Raw genomic sequence first — 22315 nt, forward strand, 5'->3', positions numbered from 1 at the left:
TACAGATGAGGAAACTGAGACCTAGAGAGTTTAACTAACTTGCCCTATGGCACAGGCTAGTGTATTTTCCATTATGCCACATTGCCTCCCACTTTGTGTGGATAAATTATTCACAATTCTCTACCCTGGAATTCCTTTCTCTCATTAAACTACTTCTTGTGATACTTCTCTTCCAAGTTAGTACTTTCTCCAAGAGGGCAGATTATAGCCCACATATACCTGTATGAGTTTTGCTCAAATCCATACTTTAAAATCAAATTTAGGGGGCAGCTGGGTAGCTCAGTGGATTGAGAGCCAGGCCTAGAGATGGGAGGTCCTGGGTTCAAATCAGACCTCAGACACTTCCTAGCTGTGTGACCCTGGGCAAGTCACTTAACCCCCATTGCCTAGCCCTTACCACTCTTCTGCCTTGGAACCAATACACAGTATTGATTCCAAAATGGAAGGTAAGGGTTTAAAAAAAAATCAAATTTAAATGCTACCTCTTCCATAAAACATTTGGCAATGACTGGATCCCCCTAAAGAAATAGTATGGAATAAGGGGCAGCTAGCTAGCACAATATATAGAGCACCAAGCTTGGAGTCAGGAAGACCTGACTTCAAAGGTGGTCTCAGATATTTCCTAGCTGTGTGACCTTGGGTGATTCACTTAATACCCACTGCCTAGTCCTTACTATTCTTCTGCTTTAGAACAATATTTAGTATTATCTCTAAGAGAGAAGGTAAGGGTTTTTTTTTTTTTTAAGTAGCATGGAATAATGGGTAGAATACTAAACTTGGGGTCCAGAAGTCTAGGGTTCAAATCCTAAAATATTGTTTGTGTGACCTTGGATGAATCACTTATCCTCTCTGTGCCTCAGGTTCCTGATCTATAAAATGAGAGGTAGGACTCTAAGGTCACTTTTATCTCTAAATCTATAATCCTTTTATCTTTGGCTCTAGATGGAGGGGTTCCAGGATAGCAGTTAACTCCAAATAGGGATCTGAGAAAGATCAATTTAATTAGCAAAATATCAATTCCAAGAGTAAGGGACTGTCTGGTTTTTCATCTTGTCATCCCCAAGTTTATTGCCTTGCATTTTGTAGAACTTCATAAAGTTTTGTTGAATTTAATGGAATATGCAAGAGTCAGATGCTTTAGGAGAAAAAAAAATTCAAGGCCATCCATTCACCAACTTGCTCACCAGCAAAAGCCCATTCCCACCTCATTCCCTTTATCTCGCCTGTATCCATGTACACCAGCCCCATTCTGAACTCACCCTCATGTACTCATCAAGAATCTCTTTGTGCTCCTCCTTCTAATTCTGATATGAAACTTCCTTCCAGAGCCAGCTTCAAAATCACACAGCTCATGCGCTATGCATGATCTCTAGCCTTAGAAGTCATTAAGTCCAACTTTCTCTCCTACCTTTCCATTCCATTGGAGGAATTCCCTCTACAGAATCTGACAGCTTTTCATCCAACCTCTCCTTGAGCATTTCTTGGGACACAGATCTCACCACCCCCACAAAGCATTCTATTCTATTTCATTTTAGGATAGTTTGAGGTCAGTCTTAAGGAATATATGGGATTATCCCCTACTGGATGCTGGATCTCCAGTTTCCTTTACCACAGGGCTCCTCATTATATATTACTCTGTGGTTCAGCCAAACTGTCTTTCTCTCTGTTCCTCACATACAACACTCCAACTCCCATTTCCAAGACTTTGCATTGTCTCCTCATCTTCCATTCAAGGAATCCCTCATTTCCTTCAAGATACAACTTGGGTATGACATGAGGACCTTTTTGACCTCCCCTTATCATTCATCCTATCTTTTCCTAACTACCTTGTATATATTGATTTTGTACATACATGTTTTCTTATCTGTAAAATTAGAGGGTTGGAATATATGACCTCTAGAAGTAGCTGGGTGGAGCAGTAACCAGAGTGTTGGGCCTTGACTCAGGAAGGCCTAAATTAAAATGTGGCCTCAGGTACTAGCTAGGTGACTACAAAAGTCACTAAACCCTTTCTTTTTGCCTCAGTTTTCTCATCTGTAAAATGACCTGGAGAAGGAAATGGCAGACCCTCATTGTCTGTCTCAGTTTCTTCATCTGTAAAATGGTAATAATAATGGCACCAAGGTTTTCCCAGGATTTTTGTGTAAAGAAAATATCCCAGAGAATGTAATCTCCCATGAACAGGAATTGCTTCATCTTTTTATTTCTGTATTCCTATCATCTAACATAACTCCTGATACATAGTAGGAGCTTAATAAATGGTTGGTCATTGATTGGTATCTTAGAAGCAGTATAGAACAGTTGGTTTTTTTTAAATACTAGAAAAGGAATAAGAAGAGTTACCATTTACTAGAACTTGAGAAAGTTCCTTCCCCAATCCATTTTCCTCTGATATAAAATGGATTTTGACAGTCATCTAATTATTTTTAAGAGGAAGAAACAATGACCTTGAGAGATTCTTTGATTTGATCATAGTCACACAAGTTTGTTCTTAGAGAAACAAACAAATTCAAGAGAGATGCTTCCCTTTCTATTTTTCTTGTGTTTAAAAAAGAAATTTTAAAAGGCTCCTTTTTAAGTTACTATCTTCTATCAAATAGCTGACCTGAAACCCAGATGAGGTTGGTTCTTTCTTTTGGAAGATTTTTTTTTCCCTCCTATATTTGGAATGTCCTTCTTTTCAACTATGACCTGCTGGAATCCTACCCCTCCTTTAGGTCTAAACAAATGTCAAATCTTATTTTATATTGATAATTGTCCAGTACTTTTCTCCACCACACAACCTTGTAAAATGTGTGTAATCTTTTATCTACCCAGTAGCAAGTCCCTATTCCATTTTTTCTCTCTTTATTTCCCCATACCCTAACATAACGCCTTTCATGCAGTAGGAGCATAATATTTGTTGTTGAAATTAGTTATCATCAAAGAAAAACAAAAAGGATGCATAATGTCATGAAGGGTCAGCAACACAATGGCTTATATGTATATGTATATTTATTGCCTCTCTTAATAGATCATGAGCTCTTTGAATGTAAGAATTATCTTTTGCCTTTTTTGTACCTTCTATGTTTAGCATAGCACCTGGCATATAACAGACACTTAATAACTGTTTATTGATTGATTGATTGGCCTTAGAGTGTCCAATATATGAAATAAAGTAATGGTATGATAAAGCTGGAAAAGTAGGTTGGAATTAGGAAATAAATATCTTTAAATTCCAAACGGGGGGGGGGGGGGTATTTTTACTCATAGAAGTAATAGGGAACCACTGGAGTTTATTAAGTAAATTTATTGATTTATTTATCAACTAATATAGTCACTTTAAAGAGTGGTGAGGAAGATTTAGATTCACATCCCTGGCCCAGATGCTTACTATAGGACTATAGGCTGTAGAACCATTGTGAAGCTACTTAATTTTTAGGTGCCTCAATTTTCTCATGATAATCTAAGTTCATTTTTTCTTTAAAAAAAAAATGATATTTTATCCCCTCTCCCAACTACATGTAATAATAATTCTTGACTTTTGTTTTCTAAAATTTGGAGTTCTAAATATTATCCTTCTCTCTCCTCTCCCCTCCCTGAAAAGGTAAGCAACTTAATCTAGATGAGTGCTGGCAAACCTTTTATAGATAGAGTGCCAAGCTCCACCTCCACCCCACCCCCCAGACTGAGTGCTGTGCCCCTCCCCAACACAAGTATCAGGCATACCCTGTCCCCCCCTTTATCCCACATGGGGAGGGAGAAAGCACTCCCATTGGGTTGCTAGAAAGAGGAGTGAAATGAGGAATGTCCTCAGCAAGTGTAGAGCAGGGGAGGGGAGTGGCTGAAGTGCTCTGCTCCCCTCTAGCTCTGCTGCCTCTGTACCACCCACCTTACCTGCTATGTGCTCCCATTTAGGCTGCTGGGCAATGGGGTGGGTAATGTGAAAAAAATGTCATTGGTCATGGTGAAGAGAGGGAAGAGAGAAGCTCTGCCTGAGTCCCTCTGCCTTTCTAATAACAGAGATTGGGTTAGAGGGTGACTGCGTGCCCACTGAAAGTGCTCTGCATGCTATCTTTGGCAACTGTGCCATAGATTTGTCATCACTGATCTAGGTTTATATATATATTTGTGTGTGTGATCATGCATTCAATTAAAATTTTTTAAAATTTATTTTATTTTCAGTTCCAAATTCTCTCCCTTTCTCCTCCTCTCCTACCCATTGGGAAATAAAAATAAAACATATTACAAATATGTAGAGTCATACAAAACAAATCTCTGCATTAGCCCTGTTTCTAAAACAGAAAAAAAGAAAATATGCCTCATTCTGCATTTTAAAACATCAATTCTCTCTCTGTTTTATCATGAGTCTTTTAGATATGTGGTTTTCATTGTGTTGATTGAAATAACTAAGGCTTTCAAAGATGATTATTTTTATAATATTGTTGTTACTATATAAGCTGTTCTGATTTTACTCACTTTAGTTTCTATCAATTCATGTCTTCCCAAGTTTTTTGGAAACCATTTCCTTCAATATTTCTTAGAGAACAAAAGTATTACATTACAATCATAACTTATTTTTCCCTTTTTATTTTTTAATTTTCTTTTTCTTTTTTTTAAATTAATTTATTTAGTCAATTTAGAACATTATTCCTTGGTTACAATAATCACATTATTTCCCTCCCTCCGTAGCACCCACCCTTCCCGCAGCCGACATGCAATTTCATTGGGTATTATTTGTGTCCTTGATTATTATAACTTATTCAGTCATTCCCCAAATGAGAGGCATCTGCTCAGTCTCCAATTATATGCCATCATGAATAGAGCTACTACAAATATTTTTGTACATATGTATCCTAATACCCAAGAGATGCATGTTATTTCCCATATAGAATGCAAGATCTTTGAGGGCTAGGACTATTTAACTTCTGACTTTATATCCCTAGGAACAGACACAATGCTAGCACAAAACTTTCCTTCATTTTCCCATTCATGAATAATTTTTCCTTTCTAAGAATTTTCTCAGCACAACATTTGCAAGTCATATTCTATTGTATTTCATTCTCTGACATAAAGCATGTGTGTCACTTTCTGAAATACACATAATTTTCTATTTGATGTTCTAGTTAGTAAGCAATGTGATATAATAGAAGGAATTTCAGTTTTTGAATCAGAAAACCTGTGGTTCAAATTCATTTCTGACTTTTACTAACTGCTTGAATATGTGTACTAGCTGCCTATCTCCCAGGATAGAAGAATGTGTTTTATGATTAAGACATGAACAGACAGTTTTTGAATGAAAAAATCAAAGCTATATATAACTAGCTGAAAAAATGGTCTAGATCATTATCAATTAGAGAAATGCAAATCAAACAACACTGAGATATCATCTCACACTTATCAGATTAACTCAAATGGTAAAAAAGGGCAAAATCTGTAATTATGTCCAAAGAGTTATAAAATTGTATATGCCTTTTAACCCAGCAACACCACTATTGGGTTTATTTCCTAAGGTGATCAGGGAAAAAGAAAACATCTATATATTCTAAAATATTTATAGCAGATGTCTTTGTGGTGGCAAAGAACTGAAAAGGGGATGCCCATCAACCCAGGAATGAATGAACAAGTTGTGGCATATGATTATGAAGTAATGCTACTGCACTGTCAGAAATGATGAACAGATTAATTTTAGAAAAACACAGAAACACCTACATGAAATTATGAAGAGTGAAATAAACAGAACCAAGAGAATATTATATACAACAGAAATACTGTTTGAAGAATGTCTTATTTATATCCACCTCCAGAGAAAGATTTAACAAATTGAAACAAGCAATACACAGTTTTATATATACATATCTTTTTGCTGAAAGATGACTTCTCTAGTGCCCAGAGGGGAGGGAGGATGGAAGATATCTGGGAAGTTTAATGTAACAAACAAACAAATTAATTAATTAATTGAAAAAGAAGAAAGTGTTGTGTTATCTGATAAATACTATGGAAATCTGAGCTATAATGATTATGTTTCGGTTGCATTTATTTTTGCTAGACCATAAACCCATAAACTACTAGAGGGGAGGGAGTCAAGTCAAATCAAGAAGTATTTAATACACCTAAGTGATAAGGATGAAAGACAAAACAAAATAATCATCAGTCTCTGTTCTCAAGAAGCTCACTTTGATGGTGGGGGGGAAGGGCAAAGGGAAAGAATTGTGTACAAACAAGTTATATATATAGACAGGATAAATTGAGATAATCTATAGAAACTTTTTCTCATGCTTTTATCTCCCTTAACCCTAGCACAAAACCTTGTTTAATACTTCAAAAATAAGTAAATATCAGTAAAATCAGTAAAATACTTCAAAAGTCACCAGTCATTCATTAAGCACCTACTATGTGTCAGGCACTGGGGATTTATTCAGGGATAGGAATACAAATCAAGGCAAAAGACAGCCTTAGAGTTCACAGTGGCTGGATGTATGAAGAAAAAAGATAGTCCTTGCTAGGTAATACCACTTCTCGGTCTGTATCCCAAAGAAATAATAAAAAAGGGGAAAAGACCTACATGTGCAAAAATATTTATAGCAATTCTTTTTGTAGTGGTGAAGAATTGGAAATCGAGGGGCTGTCTATCAACTGGGGAAGCGCTGAATAAATTGGTACATGGTAGTAATGGAATACTATTGTACTATAAGAAATGATAAGCAAGATGCTACTTCAGAAAAAGTTGGGAAGATCTGCAGGAATTGATGCAGAGTGAAATAAGCAGAACTGGGAGAACTCTGTCCAGAATAACAGCAATTCTGTATAATGATTATCTGTGAAAACTTGGCTATTCTGAGCAATGCACTAATCAGGGACAATACGGAAAGACTTATGACAGGAATGCTCCCCATTGTTGGAGTTGTCTTTCTCAGCAGTATTTATGATTTTATTTGGGGGTTCTGGTTATATATGAATATGCTCTTACGATAATGACCACTATGGAAGTGTGTTTGCATAAAAATTTAAAAAATTAAATTAATTAAATAAATAAATAAAAATTAAATTTAAAAATTAAAACAAAACAAAACAAAAACAGTCCTTGCCCCAGAGAAGGATCCATTCCCCTGGAGTGGGTAGTGAGGAGGAAAAATAGAGACAGTACATAAAAACCAATATAAAACAGGTACAAAGTAATCTGAAAATTACCAGGATAGGTGGGATGGGGAAAAGTCTTGTGTAGGATGTGACATGAGTTGTTATGGTCAAAAAAAAAATCATCCCTAATTATGCGATGATAATATATGACCAGGAGCTCAAAGCTCAACCAGCAGTTAGGGTTAGAGTACACTGAAGAATCATTAATATACTTGGAATCTGGAGGACCTGGGTTCAAATATTACATCAGATACTTCCTAGCTGTGTGATCCTAGGCAAGTCACAACCTTAATTATCTAGCCCTTGCTATTCTTCTGCCTTAAAAGCCATATTTAGTATCAATTCTAAGACAGAAGGTAGTGTTTTAAAAAAATCATTAACATAGAGATGATAATTAAATCCATGGGAGTTGAGATCACAAGTGAATTAATATATAAGAAGTAAAGAAAAGGGAACTATCCTCTACAGGAGGGTTTTCCTAATTTCCTCAAATGCTAGTGTCCTCCTCCCCTATATACCTTGTATTTAACTACTTTGTATATAGTTGTATTTATTCACTTTATAATAGATAGATAGATATACACATATGTGTACCTATTGTCTCTCCCATTAGAACGTAACCTTCTCATGAGTAGAGATTGTATCATTCTTTGTACTTATATCCTCAGCAGTAAGCAGAGTACCAGGCACAGAAGGGTCAGGAAAAGTTGGGCATCAAAGCTTGAATAGCAACACTGTTGAGAGCAGTCTGAGATTTTTTTTAATCTATAGCTGGCAAAAAAAAAATGTTAGTGTCTATTATGTGTTAATCAGCAGTGGGAGGAGGAGGTTGGAGTAGATTACTTCATGCCTTCAGGCAAGTACTATTCAGTGGAGGCTGCTGGGTAAGCCAAGGGTGGGGAAAACCTGAAGATAAACTCAAAATTATGCAAAGATTTTGTTTAAACTGAAAAGGTCATACTTTACTTATACTCCATAGCAAAGATAGGGGGATGCTACCATGCCTTATTCGACTTTCCCAAAAGCCCTGTAAGGTAATCAAGAGCAAGATTCTCCCTGTTTTCCAGATGAGAGATCTGAGCCTCAGACAAGTAAAGTGATTTGTCCCAGATTGCATGCATGGATCAGAAGCCTCTTGGATGGTTTCAAAAGCAGGTTTTCTAACTCCTAGGTTGGTGTTCCTTCCGGTGCATCTTGCCATTCTCCAAACATGCACAGTTTTGAAAGTATAATCTTTCTCATCAAATCAGACAAAATCCAGACTTGGAGATTTTCCCTGAGACTTGAATAGGCAGGCTGAAAAATGAATTCTCTAACCCAGTTAAACTGAAACTAAGCCAGCAATTAAGGCCTCCCATTACCCAGTCCATAGCCATCTTTCTAGACTAAAATGAATCTTCTGATGCAGGCAGTATGTTGTATTAGCTATATCTTGGGGGAAAGGGTGTGTCAATAAATGCTTAACAACAGGCTCAATAAAACATGTAAAATTTTTTTAATGTAGGAAGATCAAATTTTTAAGTTTACATTGTTAACATTTTCTCCATCACATTCTTAAGTCTAGACAAGTAACACAATAAATCAAGCCCTGATTTGTAGTATTTGCTAATCTGTGATGTAAACCCTCACACTGAAAATTTAACAATTAACACCCAAACAGATTCAGGTTGGCTCCTGCAAAGTTGTTGAACAGTTCAGTTGTGTCTGACTCTACTTGACTCTAAGGGATTTTCTTGGTGAAGATATTAAAGTATTTCCTTCTCTAGTGGGAATAACTGAGGCAAAAAAGGAGTTAAGTGACTTGCTCAGGGTCATATGATTAATAAGTGTCTGCATCTAGATTTGAACTCAAATCTTCTTAATTCTAAGCTTTGTGCTTGTATCCACTGTATTACTTTGCTGCTCCTTGGCTCCAGCATACACCTAGCTTTATCCAAAAAATTTTCCTTTGCATTTTTTTGATATCTGATATCTTTACTCTTTCAATTTCCATAGCATGGAATATTTCTCCCCCATCTTTGGTTTAGAAATCACAACTATCTTGGAAGGTCCAGCTCATTTCCTGCCTCTCTCATATTGAAGGTAGCCAGAAATGATCTCCCCCTCCTCTCAACTTTTCTACCAATTTATACGCTCTATGACCACTCCTATAATAATATCAACTAACATTCCTCTAGAACTTTGCAGTTAAAAACTCCTATCTCACAATAACCCTGTGAAGAAAGTAAAGCATCATCATTCCCATTTTATGATAAGGAGACTAAGACTCAGGGAGTCAAAGTGATTTACTGAAGATGAGCATTATTATTTTGGGTTTTTTTTCCTCCAGTTTTGTTTGGTCTGGCATTAAAAAAAAAAAAACAAACAAACACATTTTAACTGGCATTCATTATCTTGAATCTTATATCCTTAAAAGGAAGAGAGCTAGGTAGAGCTCCTATTTGCTCCCAAAGTATGTGTGAATCAGCAGGAAAAAGCAGGGAGTGTCTACAATCCCAACTGTGAATCTTCCAGCCCTAAATTATAGTACAACTAAACTATGTCACAATGATGCTCTATTAGCACGGTTATCCAAAGGAGATGAAAACCAAAAATGTAAACTGTTAGCCCTATTGGTGACCCAATGAAATACAGGATGTCTAGTTGTCCAAGGCTGTACCTATATCAGCAAAAATCCCTAGTATATGCCACAGTATTCCAATAGCCATTGGTAATACCTCCTTCACCCTAGTATTCAGAGGGGATTGATTTAATAAAAATATAATAATTGATTTCCTTTTGTGGAGAGAGCCCTAGCTTCAGCCCTGCTTCCAGCCTGATTCCTGAAGCCATTATTGAGAGTGATCTCTAGAGAAAAGAACACCTTTCTTGATAATACCAAAAACAATTACTGCCAAACTGTCACAAATGTGGGGAGGGGCAGTTTGTCCAAGAGTCCCCAAAATGGCAGCATCCCCAGACCACAGGTTTGATTTCCTAACCCTTCTGCCTCCCACTCACAGGCATCATCTGGGAAAACAATGATTGCAAAGAACTGCCACCTAAAGGAGAGGCAAATCAGGCTAGTTGAAGCAGTGAGGCAGCCTGAGGTGTGGCAGATGAATCAAACCACCTGAACTACCACCATTCTGGTGTACAACCTTCCTTAATAACCTCATGGAGACATGATAGGACCTCGAGAATGGCAGTATTTCTCAGACAGCTGTTCTTGATTTCAACCCAGGCTTTGTAACCATTGTTTCCTCCAATTAAAGTGGAGATATAACCTAGCAACTTCTTGTGGTTCTGCAGCCCACTCTCCTCTCCCCTCCTTTGATTCTAAAGCTTTGATTCTAAAGACCTGAGGGAAAAATACTTGACACCAAAATCCTATGCCCTATTAAATGATTCAACATCTAAAACAGATATTATTAGTAGAAATGATATTTTAAAAGATGCACTACCTTCTGCTTTGTAACAACACCCTAAGGACCATGGAACCTATCCATCTGAATGACAGCTAAAACCTTCTGCATATATTTTCTCCCCCATTAGAATGAGAGCTCCTTTAGAGTCTCCCCTTTTCATGCTAAACACAGTGTAAGTGTTTAATCAATACTCTTTCATTCATTCATTGAAATGAATAAAATGCTCAATCACATGTCATAGGATCATAGATTCTCTGGTGCAATCCCCTCATCAAAATCATCTGCCATCACCAGCTAAATTTATACAAATATCAAGATAAGTCAGTAGCAATGTTGAGCTACATATTATGGCACCTGACTAAATGATCTTTCTAAAACTAAAATAAAAATAAAAAATGGGGGGGGGGGGCTGGAAGTTCACTTGCAATTCACTAGGAATCTCTATTTTAGGGGAAATGAGAAAGAAGTTGCTTCCTTTGATATTTCCCCTTACTCCCATCTGCCCCATAGACAATGTGATATCTTCTAAAGGAGGTTGTTTACCTGCATGGGCTTCCTGTACAGATTGTCTTAGATAGGGGCCCATGGTTTACAACCAAGTTCTGGAGAAGACTTCAAAAAAGGTTAGGGGTTCAGCTATTGCTTACCATGGCCTACCACCCACAGGCCAGTAGATAAGTATCACAGACAAACTAGAATATCAAACAGTATCTACACTATAAGGCTACACAATAACAACAGAAGTGAGTCCAGGACCTGCTTGTGTTCCTAAAGGTCAGATCTGACCATGTCAACCTCCTCCTCCCCACCTCAATAAACTTCAGTGATTTCCTAATACCTTGAGAGCAGGGACTGTCTCATTTTTCTGTTTGTATTCCCAGCACTTAGCATAGTGCTTTACACCTAGTAAGCATTTAATAAATGTTTCATTCATTCATTCATTCATTCATTCATTCATTCCCTCCTAGGATCAAATATAAACTCCTTTGTTAAAGTATTTCCCATCCTATCTTTTTCACCTTATTATATGTCACTTGCCTCCATAGTCCAATCATACTGGCCTTCTTGCTGGTTTTCACATGTAACAATCCATTGCCTATCTTTGTGGCTTTGCATTGATTCTACTGCATGCCTTGAATGTTCTTCTTCCTCACCTATGCACCTCTCTGAATGACTGGTTCCTTTTAAGACAGCTCAAATGTCTCTATCTGAAGCCTCATCTATTTCCTATCCACACTAACTTCTAGTACTTCCTTTTTAAAATTTAATTAATATTTTTCCATGGTTACATGATTCATGTTCTTTCCCTCCCCTCCTCCCTCTCATAGCCAATGTACAATTCAACAGGGTTTTACAAGTATCATTGATCAAGCCCTATTTCCATACTATTAATATTTGTAGTGGAGTGATCGTTTAGAGCAGGAGTCCCCAAACTTTTTACACAGGGGGCCAGTTCACTCTCCCTCAGACTGTTGGAGGACTGGACTACTAAAAAAAAAACTATGAACAAATCCCTATGCACAATGCACATATCTTATTTTGGGGTAAAAAAAATGGGAACAAATATAATATTTAAAATAAAGAAAAAGTAAATTTAAATGAACAAACTAACAACATAATGGCTCCTATAATAGGGGCCTATTATGTTGTGCATCTAGGGAAGTATGAGGGCCATTGTACTACCATGTTTCCATGAAAATAAGACACTGTCTTATATTAATTTGACCCAAAAAAAAACAGGGGGTGTCTTATAAAACACCCAGTGGCAGTGGTGGGCTTCTCACAGTAGAGGCCCACAGCTGATGTCACAGGCCAGATCAATGCTATCTGATGCCTGTATACAGTACTGGAGGTGGTGCTGGTCTTGTGACACTGTATACTGCTGTCTGGTATATTGGAGGCTTCAGTGCTGGCTGTGATGGGCCTGTCATGTCACACCTTGCACAGGTCCATCACTGCCACCACCATACCGGGCAGCAGTATACACAGTGCAGAATCCCCTCCCCCATATCGCCACCATGCTGATGTCTTCCATTGTGCAGCCACATAATCCTTTGCACAGCACCTCCTTCTTGTTCAATTACTCTCAGAACAAGGCGCCACGCAAAGGATTTTGTCACAGGAAGTAGTACTGTATGTGAGTGATGACAAGCTTTGCAGCACCACCACATACAGTGCTCCTCTCACTGACCACCAATGAAAGAAGTGCCCCTTCCGGAAGTGCGGTGGGGGCCGGATACATGGCCTCAGGGGGCTGCATGTGGCCTGCAGGCCACAGTTTGGGGACCCCTGGCTTAGAGTCTACATCCCTAATCATATCCTCATCAAACCATGTAATCAAGGAAATGTCTTTCTTCTTAGTTTCTATTCCCAGGGTTCTTCCTCTGGATGTGGATAGCATTCTTTCTTATAGGTCCCTCAGAATTGTCCTGGATCATTGCATTGCTGCTAGTAGAGAAGTCCATCACATTCAATTGTACCACAGTGTATCCATCTCTGTGTACAATGTTCTCCTGGTTCTGCTCCTTTAACTCTGCATCACTTCCTGGAGGTTGTTCCAGTTCACATGGAATTCTTCCACTTTATTATTCCTTTTAGCACAATAGCATTCCATCACCAACATATACCACAATTTGTTCAGCCATTCCCCAATCGGAGGGCATCTTCTCATTTTCCAATTTTTTGCCACCACAAAGAGAGCACCTATGAATATTTTTATACATGCATTTTTCCTTATTATCTCTTTGGGGTATAAATCCAGCAGTGGTATGGCTGGATCAAAGGGTAGGCAGTCTTTTAGTGCCCTTTTGGCATATTTCCAAATTGTCATCCAAAATGGTTGGATCAATTCACAACTCCACCACCAATGCATTAGAGTCCCAATTTTGCCACATCCCCTCCAACATTTATTATTTATAATAATATATATTTCATATATATAATATTATTATATATGATATATATAATGTATAATTATTATATATCCCTTTGCTATCATATTAGCCAGGTGGTACCTCCGAGTTGTTTTAATTTTAATTTCTCTAAGTTTTTATTTCCTTATCTGAAAACTGCCTATTCATGTCCCTTGCCCATTTATCAATTGGGGAATGGCTTGATTTTTTGTACAATTGATTTAGTTCCTTATAAATTTGAGAAATTAGACCTCTAGTACTTTCTTCACCAAGTTTATCTTGTATCTGATTTAAATGTGTCTTACATATAACAATATGTATATACTGTCTCACTCATTAGAAGTAAGTTACTTGCTATCAAGGACTTTTTTTGTTTTTGTAATTGTATCTCTGGTGTCCAACACTGGGGCTAGAATCTAGTATGTTTTATAAAATGATGTGTATTGATTGATGCCTGAGTCTAAAGAAATCAGGATCACTCAGCAATCATTATATAGGGAAAACAACAAGGATATTGTTAGAGAACTGTTTTGGGGAACTGGAGATCAAATCTCACTAGATTCTCTGTCTGTCGGTCTGTCTGTCTGTCTCTCTCTCTGCCTGTGTCTCACAAACACACATCTCCTAGAACAGTGTCTCTTGGGCTTAAGATAACATATATGTAGGTCTGAATATCTGAATCCAGTAATCGCTGAACTAGGATTATTATGAACCAAAATGATCCACTTCTATGTAAGAGGTTTTAAGAGATGAGTACAAAATTCCATATTGTCAGTAGAAGCAGGGACAGTAAAGTAATATGATTGATTAGAAGGGGATAGTGCCCAGAGCATGGCACATGGGAATTAGGTGAAGATTATTCATATCCCCCCCATGATTGGGAACTTTTGCCAGAGGTAGCCAGAGACATACCAATCACCTTTCAGCACCATGGTTATGGAAAGCATTAGCTGAGCTATGCTGCCTTGAAGATAGAGATTATTCAGGGACAGTATGTGAAGAGAAATGCTAAGAAAAAAATGAAGGCTTTTTGATGAAGCTAGTAGATAATTTGCATGGCTACAGCATAGTGACAAAGTGGATTTGATTGTTTACAGGGTGAGATTTGGACCCAAGCACACATCTGGGGGCTCAAAGGCTATATGAGAGTGTTATATGATCACCTAAGGAACCTTTACTAATATGAATGTATCTCCTCCAGTAGAATAACCATAATAAGAGCATTTGGGGGTGATTTGGCTATGCTTATTACCTTGCTAGATGACTTGGGATCAATTTTAAGGTCCAGGCACGTTTGTGAGAATAAAGCCATTCTTGAGACAGTCAGAACCTCTTGGTTACAGAAGTTCTCTGCCCTGTCACGTAGGAGCATATTTGGGAGCCCCAGACCAATATCCTATCAGATTGAAAATGTTTTATTATACTGTCTATTTTATCATAATGGCATTTGTTGTGAAGACGCTTAGTTCTCATTGTCTGAAAGGAATCAGGTTCTCTGGAGGGAAAAGTTTTCCACATTATCAGAGTTTCCTTCAATTAAATAATAAAGCAGCAGTTCTCATTTGTCCTCAAAAGAAAAATGTTCAGGGAGCAGCTGGGTTGCTCAGTGGATTGAGAGCCAGTCCTAGAGATGGGAGGTCCTAGGTTCAAATCTGGCCTCAGACACTTCCCAGCTGTGTGACCCTGGGCAAGTCACTTGACCCCCATTGCCTACCATTACCACCCTTCTGCCTTGAAACCAATACATGGTATTGACTCAAAGACAGAAGGTAAGGGTTTAAAAAAAAAAAAGAAAAATGTTCAGACACTTAATGAAGTTCTTACCTAATTGCATTATACATTTCAGCAAGTAAATCCATTATACATTAATATTGTTCCTGTCCTCTACCTTTCCTGTCAGGAATTTTCAAGGCCTTTTAAGGGAGTGACCAGTGGTAGAGTAGGATAGACTGTAATCCAATAAACAAACAACTGTACTTGAAGGGGGGGGTTATTAAATGAGACTTGAAATCAGGGGTAGCAAGATGGCTCAGTGGAAAGAGAGCCAGGCCTAGAGATGGGAGGTCCTGGGTTCAAATATGACATTAGATACTTCCTAGCTGTGTGACCTTGGGCAGCTCACTTAAACTATTAAGTGGCAGGGCTGGGACACACAAATCTAAGCCAAATCTAATGAAACTCATATCCAGCTCAAATATTTACTTATTAAGACATTTCATAAAGTTTTAGAGCTAGAAAGCATAGGAATCATCTAGTCTAATTCATTCATTTTTTTTCTTCAAAACAGTAACAATTAACAACAAAACTCATACATAAACCAGAAAATGCCATTATTAAAAATGTATTTTTTTAAACTGTGTATATTTAATAGAAACAAAAATCCTATATGCTTCCATGGCCCCTTCTTTCCTACAATTCAAAATTTCTTATTTTTTACAGGCACTTATTTCTCTTCCTCTTTCTCTCTCCCATATCTGAACAACAACAACAAAAATAACATGTAATGAAACCCTTAAAATAAATATGCATTTTACAGTAAAACAAATTCCCACATTGGTCATGTCTGAAAATGAATGTTTCACTTTGCATTTTAAACCCTTCACCTCTCTGATAGGAGGTAGGTATCATACTTCATCTCTGGTTCTCCAGAATCATGAGTTGTCATTTGTACTGATCACAGTTCTCAAGTTTTTTAAAGCTGTTTTTGTTTGTAATTTCATCATCATTGTATAAATTGTCCCCCTAGTTATGCTCATAGAGGCCTCATTTTTCTTCTGAACATTTTGTCATTTCTTTTGGTGCTATAGTATTCCATTACATTTATATACTATAATTTGTTTAACCATTCCCCCTCTTAGATTTCAGATTTTTGCTACTAAAAAAGAGCTGCTATGAATATTTCTATACATATGGGTTCTTTTCCTCTTTCTTTGATCTCTTTTGGGTGATGGCCTAGTAGTGATATTGGAGACAAATGGTATGAAAAGGTTAATGACTTTGGGCATAGTCCCAAATTGCTTTCCAGAAGGGCTATACCATTTCATAGCTCTGTAAATAGTGTATTACTATTACTGTTTTGCTGATTTCCTCATGTCCCCTACTGAGCTCTTTCGTATATATTGTTAAAAATATATTTTGTCCTTGTTGTATTAAAGATTCCTTAACTTACATATCATCAGCAGATACTGCTTGATCCTTACTCTCACTTTCACATTGTCTCTTTGCTATCATTTTCTGTCTTCTCTTATGATTTGAGGTTCATTCCATATATCCTTACCACCCAATGTAACTCATTGCCATTGCTACATTCTAATCTTCAGGTTGATCTCCCTTTCTCAAGGAGTTCAGTACCTGGCTCACAGAATTCCTCTCCACCCCAACCTCTGCTCTCATATGGGGCAGGGACTTCAAGCAATATGTCAGTATTCCTTTGAGTACCCTGGTTTCTGAGTTAATCAGCCTCCTAAACTCCTTGACCTCTATGTTCATTCTATTTCAGTCACCTACAAAGATGGCCATACCCTTGATTCTATAATTGTTCCATCTCTGTGACCTGGTACTGTGGTGCTCTGTGACTACAACCTCTCCTTTAATTTAACTATTCTAAACCTAGTCCTCACTTCCCTTTCTTCACAGTCTTGACCCCCTGGGTGACCAGTTCAGTCAAGGACACAATTAGCCACCCTTGAATTCTTTGACTCCTTGTCTCATTGCTAATCACTCCCTGCCAGATCCCAGGCCTGGGTTACCCCCAACCATCCACCTTCAATACTATTTAAAAGGTTGTGAGCATCTGCTGAACCATTTGAGAGAAAGTCATGCAACAACTGAGTATATTACAAATTTATACTACTTAGTCTCAACATTTGTTGAGTTGAACTCAACACTGTTGAACTGTTGAACACAAATCCTTTAATTCTTCCCTGACTCTCTAGCATACTTTCAATATCAGTTATTACAAACCTTTTTCTCTATTCAAGCCTCCTAGACCACCTCCTCCCCACTTACTCTCAGCATAGGACTCTATCACCTAGCTTACTGGAAAAATGGAGGTCATTTGTCTTTATTTCTCACTTCTCCCCCTTAGAATACCCCAAAGGCTATTAATCATCCGCTTTCTTCTCCTTTGCTCCAATTTCTGATGGAAAAGTAGACTTTCTTGCCAGGACTAAAGCTTCCACTTGTGCCTTCAGTTCTATCCCTCTTCCAGAATTTTGACTCTTCAGTGATTCTCCTGTTTTATCTTCATTCTTTCCTGAACCACTGGCTGCTTTCACAGTTACACTCAAAAGAACTATATAGCTTGCCTCCATATTCTCACCTCTCAACCACTTCTCAGTCCCTCTCAATCTGGCTTCCAACCCAAGCAATACTGAAATTGTTCTTTCCAAACTTACCAATGCCCTTTGAACTGTGAAATCCAATGGTCTTTTCTCAGTCCTCTTCCTTCTTGGCCACCCTGGAGCTTGTAACACTGTTCAAACACTGCCACCACTCCCCAATCATGGTCTCTCCACTTTGAAATCTGTGACTCTGCTTCTTTTCCTCCTACCTTTCTAATTGTTCCTTATTTGTCTCTTTTGCTAGCTTATCCTCTTTTTCCTATACACTTAATATGGAAATTCCCCAAAACTCTGAACTGAGCTATCTTTTCTTCTCTTTCTACACTACTGGAGAATCTCATGAGCTTCTACATGAGTTCAATTATCATTTCTATGCAGATAACTACTAAATCTATATATCCAGCCCTAATAATCTCTCTCCTGAATTTTAATCCTATATTACCAAATTTTTGCTTTATTTTTCCATCTGGATGCTCTGAAGGCATCTTAAACTCAGCATCCATCACTCTTCCAAACTTCATGATTTCTAATGAGGATACCACCATTCCTCTAGTCACCTCTCTTGGTAACCCTTGAATCATCCTTAAATCTTCTATGTCCCCCACTCTCCATATTCAATCAGTTGGTAATTCTTTTAGGTTCTAAATGCACAGCTTTTGCATCAATTGTTCTCTCTCCACTTACATGGTCATTATTTTAAGCTTTTACCATCTTTCACCTGTGCTATTATAGCAGTCCTCTCACTGATCTCCCTGACTCCAGGTTCTTTCTTTTCCGATTCATCCTTTACAAACAACTCTTGGCTCAAGTCACACTCCAGCTTTCTCCACTACTTCATTACAGCTTTCCCACCTTGGGAAGGGTCTCTCCTCTGAGAAGTCTCTTCTGTGAGACCACTCCATTCACAATTTCAAGAGGATCCTTTTCTCTGTTCACCAAACTCTCAATTCAATTCATTCTTGCTCCTATTAAGGTACCCTGTCCTTTTAGTTACCTTTTATATTTTGTCTTTCCTTACTAGCTTACAACAACTTGAAGAAAAGTTCTCTTTCTCTCTCTCTCTCTCTCTCTCTCTCCCTCTCTCTCTCCCTCTCTCTTTCTCTCTCTCTCTCTCTCTCTCTCTCTCTCTCTCTTTTTCACACACACACACACACACACACACACACATTCTGTCTGTCTCATTTGTATCTAAGAACTTAACAAAGTACTTGCCACATAGTAAATGCTTAATAAGTGCTTTATTTATATTTGTTTGTCTATCTACCTATTAAATGGATAGTTCTAAAATTGATCTGACCATGTTATCACCACCACCTTCACTTAAAATCTTCAATGGCTCCCTGTTACCTCTGTAAGATTAAAAATTAATATCCAAATACTGCAAGTATTATAGTTTTATAAGAATTCATTAATAATAACTCGAAGAAAAAGGATAGTGATAGCCTGAGCAAAGAGGAGGAACCCAGACTGGGAGTACAGAAGAGACATCAAGGAGGAAAACATGGGAAGAGAGCAAAGGCAGGGCCACAAACAACTTTATCAACATAATGTAAGGATGCAACAGGGGGATGAAAGAGGAAAGGGATGCTGGGTAATGTAGTTCAAAGGTACAAAATTCCAATTATACACCTCTAAGATAAACTCTAAAAACTTCATCTTGGCTTTTAAATCCTACTCACTACATTTTGGGTCCCATCTACTTTTCTAAGTCTTATTTCATAAGCTACCCTTTCCTATGTTCTCTATTACAGTAAATGTGGCTTGTTGTTGGTTCTTTGTATAAAACATTTCATGTCTTCTCTTTGCACAAATAGTCACTTTGTTTGGCATAATCTCTTGGGGATAATCTGCCTCCAAAGAGGCAGCTGGTGGTGTAGCAGATAAAGTACTGGGTCTGGAATATCTGAATTCAAAGTCTAACTTCGGACACTTAGTAGCTATGTAACCCTAGAAAAGTCACTTAACCATTGTTTGCCTCAGTTTCCCCAATTAGCATAGGGATAATAATAACAACCACTTCATAGGGTTGTTATGAGAATCAAATGGAATAATATTTGGGTTTCTTTAAGTGCTAAGCATAGTGCCTGGCACATAGTAGGTATTATATAAATTCTTATTCCCTTCTCCTTTCCCTTCATCACCTTTACTTCTTAGAATCCCTAGCTTCCCTCAAGGATCAATTCATGTGCCACTCCTTCTGTGGCCTTTCTTGTCCATCCTCCCCAACCCAGCCTTAACATTAGAATTTCCGGTCTTAATTTCCTTCTAGAAATTATTTTATATCACTTTGATTCTGTTTTCTTCATTCTACATTTCCCATATTTCTTTCCACTTTCCACTTTTCTTTTCTTTTCTTTTCTTTTTTAAATTTACCTTCCATCTTGGAATCAATACTGTGAATTGGTTCAAAGGCAGAAGAGTGATAAGGGCTAGGCAATGGGGGTTAAGTGACTTGCCCAGGGTCACACAGCCAGGAAGTGTTGAGGCCAGATTTGAACTCAGGAAGAACCTCCCATCTCTTGGCCTGGCTCTCAATCCACTGAGTCACCCAGAAGCCCCCTCTTTCCACTTTTCTTTGTATTCACGTTTGTCATCTCCTACATAACAATAATATTCCATTGTGTTTATCTATTTGGCAATATGGATGATTGTTGGCAACATGGATTGTTTTCAGTTTTTAATTTTACAAAATAAGCTGCCATGACTATTTTGAGTAGATAGACCCTTCTTTTTTCTTTTGACTTCATCTATAGACTATACCTTTGATGGTCAAATCTGCTATCTACCAAGAATGAAATTGAGGCCCCAAGAGATTTCATGACTTACCCATGGACACCCAAGTAAGTGGTAAAACTGGTACTCAAACCTATATATATTTGAGGTCATATCCAGCACTCTTTCTATTATGCTACATATAATGTACAAGGACACTTATGTTTTACATTTATGTTTTTAATGTTTTGCTTTTTGATTCCTGAGAAAGCTGATTGTATAAACTCTGGGCCTTAACTTCTTTATATTCCCTCAATACTAAGCTCAAAGCAAAGCCTTGATAAATATTTGATTTGATTTGACACCAACAACTTCTCCACATTCACACTATATGGTCTCTTTTTTCTATTTCCATTTTAGTAATGTGAAGGATATGCGGCATGGAAAAAGTCCACAACTCAGACAAATCAAAAGAGACTTGGATTTACTCTCACTGTTGTGTGAAGCTTTTAGAAAATTTCCCATATCCAATGATCAGGCGATGCCAGACACTCTCAGAAGTCTCAATACAGTTAGTCTACTCCAACTCATTCCTTCCTCTTCCCCCAACCATACACATGTACTTTGAAATCTAAGATACTAAACGAAAGAAAATAGGTAGGCTGGAATCCAGCTTAGTTGAAGAACAAATATTTGCTGACTATTAGTCTTTTGCCAAGCAGAGTCTTGTGCTCTGAGACTACAAAGGCAAAATGACATAGTTCCTACCTTTACGGCAGGTATATTCTACTGGAAAGTCCCCCAGGACCAGAATATCAATTACTCATCAATTAATAAGTATTTCTCAAGTGCTGACTCAGTACTAGGCACTATACTAGACACAACACAAAAGTCTAAAAAATCAAATCTTCCCTACTCTCAGTCCTATCGGGGAAGAGACATCATCACATATATAAATGTGTGCCACATAAATATAGTATGATCCTGATACATTCCTAGATCCACCAAGGATATAAGCAAAGACTGCCTCCAAGAAAAAAAAAGTGGGAAAAGTAAAAGTAAAAAATGAAAGTGAAAACAGAAGAGACCACCAAAAAGGAGCAGAGGTAGATGTGGATAGTGGGGTGGTAGGGAGGGAATAGCAGTGAGACTCCAGTGCTTTGTGATTGACCTCAAATAATAGAAAATGAGAAAGCAAAACCTTGGATAAGGGGGCTTTACTGTAAATAGTGAATAAATACAAATAGATACAGAGTAGTTGAATACAAGGTAACAGGAGAAAAGGTACTAACAGTTGCTTAAGAAAGACTATCAGAAAACAGTGCTTAAGTTTTATCCAAAGAGCTTTAATTTCCCTTTTTTTTTAAACCTTTACCTTCTGTCTTGGAATCACTACTGAGCATTGGTTCCAAGATAGAAGAGCAGTAAGGGCTGGGCAATGGGGGTCAAGTGACTTGTCCAGGGTCACACAGCTGGGAAATGTATGAGGACACATTTGAACCTAGGACCTCCCATCTCTAGGCCTGGCTCTCCATCCACTGAGCCACCCAGCTGTCCCCCAAGAGCTTTAATTCCAATTGTGAGACATGGGAAACATTAGCATTTGTTTTACACGACATACTCCATCAAAGAAGACACTGTACTCTATGGGCAAAGCAGAAGTGCAGTAGCTCAAAAGACATATGAGGTGCACGAATTTAGGGACATCTCCATTCCAAATGTTCATAGGGGCCATTTGTGCCCAACCTGTGGTAGAGCTTTCTGAGATGATATTGGTCTGATCAACCACAGCCAGACACACTGTATATTGACCCCCAATATA

This window comes from Monodelphis domestica, chromosome 1, assembly GCF_027887165.1.
Source record: "Monodelphis domestica isolate mMonDom1 chromosome 1, mMonDom1.pri, whole genome shotgun sequence".
NCBI lineage: Eukaryota > Metazoa > Chordata > Mammalia > Didelphimorphia > Didelphidae > Monodelphis > Monodelphis domestica.